The 9940-nt window shown below is 52.1% G+C and overlaps 1 pseudogene; it reads left to right on the top strand.

Moving 5' to 3' along the window:
- The first annotated feature begins 6897 nt into the window (after positions 1-6897).
- On the top strand, positions 6898-8841 carry LOC149748071 (serine palmitoyltransferase small subunit A pseudogene; annotated as a pseudogene).
- The last annotated feature ends 1099 nt before the right edge of the window (positions 8842-9940 follow it).

Below are 9940 nucleotides of genomic sequence, written 5' to 3'. Positions count from 1 at the left end.
CGGGGCCAGCTCAGCCCGTACCCCTGCTGTGTGACGAAGGCTTCTCCGGAAAGTGAAGGTAGTTTGGCCAGGCTGCCGGAAACCCCTAATGTTCAGCCCCTGGGCTGAGAGGGTCCAGAGAACAATGTCGGCGGAGAGGGCAGGATGCTGCGGACAAGCCGGGCTTCCAGGCATGCTGCCGCAGTTCCTCTCCGCTGCCTGGAACACCGGCTGTTCAGGCGTGACCCTGAACCCCAGTCCCCAGGCTGGCTTCCATGTCTCTGCCGGAAATCTGGGAGCCTCCCCTCTTCAGCCACCTCCTGACAGCCTTTTGGAAGCTGGGGGCCACCATCAGCCAGTCCACAGTGGTGTAAGTAGGGCCGGAAGAATCATATCTGGGTTCAGACCCTGAACTTGCCACCCACCAGTGGTGGGCATCACCATTCTGAGGCTCAGTTGTCACATCAGCAAAATGGGGATGATGGTGGCTAGCGCTCGCTGAGTGTGTGTCACCTGTGCCATCTCACCGAGCCCTCACAACCACCCAAGGAGGTAGGGGCTATCATTATCACCATTTTACAGATGAGGAAACTGAGGCCAAGAGAGCTTAAGTAACTCGGCATGAACAGGTGTCAGAGCTCAGACCTGAACTCAGATGTGTTTGATTCCAAAGTCTCTGTGTTCTTACCCATTAGCTGTACCATTTTGTCTTTGGGGCAAAGTTTTCCACCATTTTGAGCCTCGATTGCACCATCTGCAAAGTGGGGCTAATAACAATCACCACGGAATGAGGTCATCCTGAGGATTAGACATGCTGGTATACCCAGCAGGCTCTTGAGAAATGTCCTTTGCTTTGCTTTTCCCCTCCCCCCAGCTTCCCCCAACTCTGAGCTACATCTTAAACAGGAAACACCAGATTTCCCGAGATAAGAACCCCAGCACCTCACAATGGGAGGGGCCGGTCGTGGTGCCAGGCTGTGGGTCTTGTATTTATTTGGCTCTGTGTCCTGGCTCTGACCCCCACCTCCACCCCCTCCTGCTCTAGAGCTCGGCTCAGTGGTGCCTGTGGCTCCGGCAGCCTGGGGAGCTAGGTGGTGACCTCACCCTTGGAGAATGCCCACTGGAATTCACCCTGAGTCTGGTCCCCTGTTCTCCATGCCTCCCGGCCACGTCTGACTGGCCTCTCACTCAGCCTCTGAGCCAGCTGTCCGCACACAGCCACAGATGGGAGCACCTTTTGTGAGCAAGGGTGCCACTGTTACACAGTTGCTGATTTCTGACTGAGCTGGTTCCCCACCTTTAGCCGGCATCCCGGCTGACCACAGGCAAGTAGCTGCCCGTCTGTGGTCCGCTGCCTGCCTCAGCGTCCGGCAAGCAGGCAGTCCGGCATCGGTTCCTTTGTGTCCCACCCTGCCAGGTGTGCCACCCACATCTAAGCCCCCAGCGCCCACCTGAGGTAGCAACTCTTGTTACCATTTCACATATGAGGAAACTGAGGCCCAGAGAGGCGGTGTGATGTGCCCAGGACACACCCTGGGAAAGGAGGGTGGGGTGGCCCGACCCAACCCCTCTACCTCTCCCTTTGCCACTGTGCTGCCCCCAGGGGGGTCATAGGATCCCTGTTCTCATGCCAAGAGTGGGGACTTTGGGCGTCTCTTTCATCTACCTCCCCCACCCAGTCCCCGGGCAGGAGGCGGAAGATTGCTTTGCTTAGGATCTACTGCTAAGGCTGGAATATTCTCTCCAGTCCCAGCATGGCAGCTCCACCCCCTAACCTCAGCCAGCCAGTGTGTGTGGATGCCTCTCTGGGCTGCCGGGTGCTAGGAGTTAGAAGTCAAAGCAGAGGAGGGCACAGCCCCCACCCTCAAGAAGCTTACAGCAAGCACATGGATACAATGTAGCCCCCGCCCTCAAGAAGCTTACAGCAAGCACATGGATACAATGTAGCCACCCCCCCCCCTCAAGAAGCTTACAGCAAGCACATGGATACAATGTAAAGTATAAACGCCACAGTAGAAACAAGTAACATTTACCTTCTTGAAGATAAAGCACAGAATGATTGGAAGCCCTGAAAAGGAGCAAATCTGCAGGGCTGTCAAAGCATTGAAAGGAAGTGAGGTTCAAGAAAGGTTTTGTTGGGACTTCCCTGGTGGCCCAGTGGGTAAGACTCTGTGTTTTCAATGCAGGGGTCCTGCGTTCGATTCCCTGGTTAGGGAACTAGATCCCACACGTATGCCACAACTAAGAGTCCACATGCAGCAACTGAGAGTCTGCATGCCACAACTAAAGGTCCCGCATGCCACAACTACAGATCCCGCATGCTGCAATGAAGATCCCACATGAGGCAACTAAGACCTGGAGCAGCCTAAATAAATGAATAAATAAATAAATGGTTTTGTTTAGGAGAATTGAATAGGGGTTAGCCCGAGAGGCAAGCAGTAGGAAGAGCATTCCAGGCAGAGGGAACAGCATGTGCAAAGGCACAGAGGTGGGAAAGTACATGATCTATCTGTCCAAGGAGGAAAGCTGGGGATGGAAGGGGCTGAGTGGGGCCCCACCCAGGGGGATGGAGCCAGGCTTTGAATGGGGTCTTGGAGTCACACAGACCTGGTTCCAGTCCTAGCCCTCCCCCTCACTAGCCAAGCCTCAGTTTTCCTCATCTCTGAAATGGGAGGATAGTACATAACCTCCTCATGGTTGAGAGATTGACATGCGATAATAAATGTAATGTTAGAACATAGAGCTGTTATGTGGTAAGTATCATGTTAAAATTTTCTAGGCATGTGTACTAGTGTGCTAGGGCTGCCTAACAAAGTACCACAGACTGGGTAGATTAAACACCATAAACTTATTTCTCACAGTTCTGGAGGTGAGAAGTCCAAGATCAAGGTGTCAGCAGGGTCTTTTCCTGGGGCCTCTCTCCTTGGCTTGCAGACGGCTGCCTTCTCACTGTGCCCTCACAAGGTCTTTCTTCTGTGTGTGCATCCCTCATGTCTGTGTATCCCAATTTTCTTTTCTTATAAGGCTACCAGTCATATTGGATCAGGTCATTTTAACTTAATTACCTCTATAAAGGCTGCATCTCCAACTACAGTCACATTCTTTTTTTTTTTTTTTTTTCTGTGCTAGAGAAAGTCACATCCTAAGGTCCTGGGAGTTAGGGCCTCAACAGATGAATTTGGGGAGACACAACTCAGCCCATAACAGCCTGTTTTACATAGTTTAACAGTAGTGACTAACACCCAGGGGTTTTAGACACTGTTGCGAACAATCTATGTATTAACCCCTTCAGTGCTCATAGAATCCTAGGAGGTACATCCTACTATGAGCTCTAGTTTATGGACCAGGAAACTGAAGCACAGAGGGCTTTAGTTACAGCCTCAGGTCACACAGCTGGGAAGGGGCAGAACCAGGATGTGAACCAGACAATCTGACTCCCGTGTCCCTTGCTCTCCTCCCCCGTACAGCCTTCCCACCACCCCACAGCTGCGGCTCTCTGCATTCCCATGACCACCCTTTAGTGTACCCCCAGCCAGGGGACGACACTCAGCGAGGGTCACACCCTTAACCTTTCCCCCATGGTCCAATATTTAGGGAGTTTTCAGTTAATTTTTTTATCCATTATAAATAAGGCCAGAATGAACATGTTTGGACACAGAGCTTATTTCTTCCTTTAAATTTTATAGATGTGGGACTCCCAGGTCAAAGGGAGCATTTTATGGTGGCTGCGAGCTCGGAAGGAGTGTCCCCAGGCCTGAAACCTGAGCTGGAGCCCTCCACCTGCACCTCTCACCTGCTGGTTTACTTTGGGGGAGGGGAGGCCGAGCAACAAGAATGTCATCAGACCTGACCCACCTCCAGCCACCTTTTAGTCCCTGCCACCTTTGCCTTAGAAAGTTCCAAGCCCTGGAACTTCCCTGGTGGCTCATTGGTTAGGAATCCGCCTGCCATTGTAGGGGACACGGGTTCAATCCCTGGTTTGGGAAGATGCCACAGGCCATGGAGCAACTAAGCCCATGCCCACAACTACTGAGCCTGCGAGCCACAACTACTGAAGCCCGTGCGCCTAGAGCCCGTGCTCCACAGCAAGAGAAGCCACTGCAGTGAGAAGCCTCGAACCGCAACAGAGTAGCCCCTGCTCGCCGCAACTAGAGAAAGCCCACGTGCAGCAACAAAGACCCAGCACAGCCAAAAATAATAAATAAGTTTATTAAAAAGAAAATTTCCATGCCCCAAATTCTGACATTTCTGAGATGCCCCAAGTCCAAAGCAACCTTTTTCTTTTTTTGGTCATGCTGTGCAGTGTGCGGGATCTTAGTTCCCTGGCCAGGGATCGAAGCCGTGCCCCCTGCAATGGGAGTGTGGAGTCTTAACCATTGGACTGCCGGGGAAGTCCCCAAAGCAACCATTTTTATAAGGATCTGGTGATGGTCATGGGTCTGGGGTAGGACCTAGGAATGTGCATTTTTAAAGCCCTAGTGATTTAGATACAGAGGATTGTGGACTAGGCTTTGAGAAAACGCAGCTGCAAAGATCACAGCCCTAAGCCCCTCCTGGTTCAGCTCTTTGGGCTGCCTTCCCTGCCCACACCCTTCGCATGGGGCCAGGCACAGAAGAGGACTCTCCCAAGATGAATGAGTGAAGCAACAGATGAAGCGTGTCACCTACTAGGAAGCTGTTCCATGCCAGGCCCTGTGGCTGGTCTGGCCCTCATCCTCATCCCACCGCCCAGACTCTATTACAAAGGACCCTCTCTCCTCACCTAGGAGGCCTGGCTGGGCTCCAGCACCTCTGCCACTTCCCATGTGACTTTGGGCACCTCTGTGTCCTTGGGCCACCGAGTACTCCCTCCCCATGAAACAGATGTATTTGTTCCTCTCATGTTATTTCCTGTATTAATCGTTCCCATCTCACAGGGACCCTGTGATGTTGAAATAAGGGAAGGAATCTACTGAGGCTGGACCAGGAGAGGGAGAGGGAGCCAGAGAGGATGCGGGCCTTGCCTGGGGTCAACCAGCAAGAGGAGAGAATCCAGAGCTGGCTCTGGGTTCCCACTGCCAGTTTTTTTATTAATTAATTAATTAATTAATTAATGTATCTATTTATTTTTGGCTGCGTTGGGTCTTCGTTGCGGTGCGCGGATTTCTCATTGCGGTGGCTTCTCTTGTTGGGAGCACGGGCTCTAGGCACACAGGCTTCAGTAGTTGTGGCACGCGGGCTCAGTAGTTGTGGCTCACGGGCTCAGTAGTTGTGGCTCGCGGGCTCTAGAGCGCAGGCTCCGTAGTTGTGGCACACGGGCTGAGTTGCTCCACGGCATGTGGGATCTTCCCAGACCAGGGCTCGAAGCCGTGTCCCCTGTATTGGCAGGCGGACCCTCAACCACTGCACCACCAGGGAAGCCCCCCACTGCCAGTTTTGAGGTTGTTCTTGACTGAGGTTGGCAGGAGGTTGATGGGGAGAGTATTCCTACAGGAAGGGAGCGGGAAAGAGTTCCCCTGGGGGTGCCTTCTCCCTGCCAAGTCCCCCACAAAAGGCCTTGCCTTCCATGTCCGCATTTGCTGGCCCGGCTGAGTACCACGTGGCCCGGGCGGTAGGGGGGCTTCACGGTGGCTACAGGCGGGGGACCAGCTGCCCAGAGGGCCTGGTGTTCGCTCAGCCTTTGGCCCTGACCACCTAGCCATAGCCAGGCCAATGTCAGGGCTGCGCGTCTCAGGCCACAAGAGTGGGCGTCTCCTCCTCAGCGAGGGGAAGGAGGGCAGGCTGTGTTGGGCCAGCTCTGGCCCTCTGTGTCCCGGCGCTGGCCCCGGGGCCTCTGGGGAACCAGCAGAGAAGCAGCTGCCCTGGACAGTGGCCCAGGAGGATAAGGCCAGCGGGGCGGGAGCTGGGTCTGCTTGGGCTGGGGCAGCCTGGGAAGATGAGTCTCTTTGCACATGTGAGGCCCGGGCCGTGCCGCCACTTGCTCAAGAGGGCTTGACCTCTTCTGGCTCCTCTCTGGGGGCTGCATTTCCCAGCACTCTGCTGGCCCCAAGTCTAACCTCAGGGCAGGAAGGCCCTCAGAGACCAGCTCCCTTCCCCTGGTTAATAGAGGAAACCAGGCCCAGCGAGGGAAGGGGAGGAAGATGGCGTGGGAGCCAGAGGCCAGCTGGGGAGGGGCCGGGTCAGGAGGTTGCCCTTCAGAGACCCTTCTCCAGCTGGCCAGCCACCAGACTGATGCCACAGGTCCACACGTCCCTCTCCCCCGCCAGCCTGAGAGCCCTGAGGAGCCTCCTTCTCCAGTCACAGGAGTGGCCATGAGTCTGTCAAAGTGAGCTGAACTCCTAGCCCCAAGTCTGCACCCTTCTCTTCCCCCCCACCCCAGTTGTGCTGTGAGTTTGAATTTTGGAGTAAGAAAGAGTAAGAGGGAGACTGATTTTTTTAGCGGCCCAGGCCCTCTGGACTGGAAGGCGTTGTCTCCTCTGCAGGAAACTCACTAAAAATCTTGGAGACAATGACACGGGCCCAGAGGACGGCGGAGGTGGGGTTCCTCACAGACTAGGGTTTGGAACTTGGTCTGGAATGACCAACCATCCTGGTTTGCCTGAGACTTAAGGGGGTCCCCCGGACACAGGACTTTGAGTGCTAAAAGGGGACGAGTCTTGACTCTGCCTCTCACTGTGTAATTTCACCTCTGCATGCCTCAGAGGTTCACCTGGACACAAGGGGATCAATAGCCATCCTACACCCCTCCCGGGGTGCCCTGAAGCTCCCTGCGGAGGCTGTGGAGGGAAAGTCAGAAGATGCTACATCCCAGCGGATGCGTGGTCTACTTTCTCAATGTGAGTGGTGGCCATTCCGGTGAGGGACCACCTCCACCCCTCCCCCCACCACCTGAAATTCACTCATTCACCCCCGAGAACAAAAAATCAGCACCTGTGCCAGGCGCAGGATATGCACGGCGGAGAGAGAAGAGCCCAGCTCTCATGGAACTCGGAGCACGAGCGTGGGTGAACATAGTCAGATGAATTTGTTCAACACACTGTCTTGAGCGTGGTATGGACATTAACTCATCGGACCCTCACAGTAACATAGTGAGGTGAGCATTAATTTATCCTCATTTTGCGCATGAAGAAGTCGAAGCTCAGAAAGATTAAGTAATCAGTAGAGAAGTCGGGGGAGGACATTAAGAGGTACCTTTTTGAAGGATAAGCATATGTCTGAGTGTGTGCAAAGGAAGGGTTTTCTTGGAGGGAAGCATGGAACAGCACGATGCCTCCAGGGAAATGCATTGACATAAGACAGATTAACAGGAGAAAAACGAACAAAAGTTTAGTAACATGTATACCTTCTGTATACGTGGGAGATTCCCAGGAAACTGAGTAACTCTTCTGGCCGGACAGACTGACGACTGGCTGCAACACGGGAGGTGCGTGGCAGGGATGGCGCTGGTGCGGGCCTGGAAGCAGATTCCAGTTCTACTACCAGTAGTAGACTACCAGTAGCTGCCGGTCATGGCACTGTACATGCTGGAGCCCTGGGAGAGGACTGTGTTCAATTCCATGCTGGATTCCATGTGGGGATGGCACTATACATGGGATATGTCTTCACGTCTCAGCACATCATGGCGATACTGCACTACTTTGAAATTGTACAGTGACCAAGATGTGACCGAAACCAAGAGGTTCCTTAGAGGAGAGCCGCCATCTGAAATTGGAATGAGACTCTGTCAGATGTCATAAGAAACTCTACTAGATGTCAACACAACCAACCCTATGAATATAAAGACTCAGATTCTTGAGTAGAACAGGAAAAGAGTCGTTACTCGTATGTGTGTTGTGTTCTTTATTTTTCATTTTAAAAGAGGCTCTTGTATGGTAGTTTTTGTCTATTTTAACATTGTAATCATTCACACTTTGATATCAGTATTTTCGTAACCTTTGTGACTGTTTCAATATTACCCAGGGAAAGCTTTTCTTAATGTAACTTTGAGTACATTTTAATTGCTTTCTATTTCTAAAACTCAAACTCATTTGTTGGGCTTGACCAGTCTTGTTGTATGGCATATACATCTGCCTGGTTATATTTCTACTCTTGACCAAAGTTGCGAAAGAAAAGATTCAAGATTAGGGGCAAGGGGCTGGGGAGAGAGAATATTTTATTGAGAACTATTTACAAAAGACGTATGTGTAAGTTTGAACTCAGGATTACAGTTTTAGCTATCTGGACTCTACTCTTAATAGCCTTTGCTTTAAAACTCTTGAAGTGTGGGCTTCCCTGGTGGCGCAGTGGTTGAGAGTCCGCCTGCCGATGCAGGGGACACGGGTTCGTGCCTCGGTCCGGGAAGATCCCACATGCCGCGGAGTGGCTGGGCCCGTGAGCCATGGCCGCTGAGCCTGCGCGTCCGGAGCCTGTGCTCCGCAACGGGAGAGGCCACAACGGTGAGAGGCCCACGTTCTGCAAAAAAAAACCCCAAAACTCTTAAGTGTTAAGTGTTTCTTAACAATGAAAAAGAAAGATCTTGCTAAAGTTAAAATAAGGAACATTTCACCTTTTAAATATTTAATTCTTTTGTGGGCTCATTTCCAGAAAACTTTGGTGATGGTTCTTGTGAAAAATGGTGGTTAAGTAGCATTATTGCATAATGCTTATACACTGTAGAGTTTTTAATAGAAGGTAAATCAGTTTCCTCTGAGGGCCATTAGTAACAATGTACTTCCTTAAATTTAGTTTCATGATTGTAATGGGTACTGCAAATGCATTTGCACATTGCAATATGATGAGATGAATTGTTAAAAACCATAGCAAAAAGAAATGTAAACTTGGTTAAAATCCCCTTACTCTCTGTATTGGTTTTTTTTTTTTAATTTTTATTCCTTAAATGTAAAATGACCACCTAATTTTTTGATATAAACTCATTAAATTAAAAAAAAAAATGTTGGGGCTGAGAGTCAGTTATGGGAGGTGACCATGAAAAGCACAGTAAAGGCAGGTAAGGTTGTTATGCAGATTTAAGTCCTTACCTTCTCCCTGGATAAGAGTTTCTAGAGATTAAGAGCCATCCTACTCTCCCTGGTACAGAGAGGGAGACACCCTTACAAATAGAGATTTCCCTTATAAATGTAAATTTTTCTTCCAAAAAGGTAACTTACACTCAGTTTTCAGAGCTTCTCTCATGTTTCATATACCATATTTTGGGGTGGTATATTTTGCTCCCCTTTCAACACAGCCTGTGGGCGCCTGGGCGTCTGTGAAGGGCTGTAAAGAGCAATTGGACAGATTAGGGTGGTAAAATGATCTGGGCAGTGAGGAGCAGGTGGAGGGAGAAGACAGGAGGTCAGGGAACCAGCGGGCTGACTGATGCTGGACACTTCCTCTTAGGTTTGGAGGCCTGTCCCACCAGGAAGGGCTCAGTCAACCAAACGCTTCCGATGAATCAATGGCTAATGTTTAGCCAGGCCCTAGGCTGAGCCCGGGGTTACAGAGACTTCCTTAGTGCGAGTTAGGAAAGGCATCCACTTGGGACAGACCCGGCCGGGAAGGCGCACCATCTGACTCTAAGACCCGGTGAGTGAGCGCTCCAAGATGCGGTCACTAAAGCTACTACCGTCGCCCCCAGGTACCCCAGTAAGGACCTGCGACCGCGTTGAGGTGAAGAAGCCCGCCCACAATCACAAAGGGAGTCAGTCAAGTTCAGCCCGTGTGAGACGGGGCCGGCGCTGGTCTCAGCCTGGAGACGGGCGCGGGGGGAGTCCTGAAAGGGACTCTGGGCACCAGGGGGCATCACTGCATGGGCCCACCCTTGCAGGAAAGTTTCCCGCAGAGGTTCTTTTGACTTACGGGCGGGGCCCGCAGGGTAGGACGCCCCGCCCCGCCCGCGCCGTCCCGGCCCCGCCCGCGCCGCGCCGCGCCGCGCCTGCCCATATAAGGTGAGCGCGGGTCGAGCGCCCAGTTGCAGGAGCTGTCGTCACCTGCGTTCGTCTGCCGG

Source organism: Delphinapterus leucas, chromosome 11 (genome assembly GCF_059928025.1).
Source record: "Delphinapterus leucas isolate spDelLeu-1000000601 "Yukka" chromosome 11, BTC_Dleu_Yukka2, whole genome shotgun sequence".
Lineage (NCBI taxonomy): Eukaryota > Metazoa > Chordata > Mammalia > Artiodactyla > Monodontidae > Delphinapterus > Delphinapterus leucas.
Note: the sequence above shows the minus strand (reverse complement) of the source record. Positions and strands in the feature narration are given on the sequence as shown.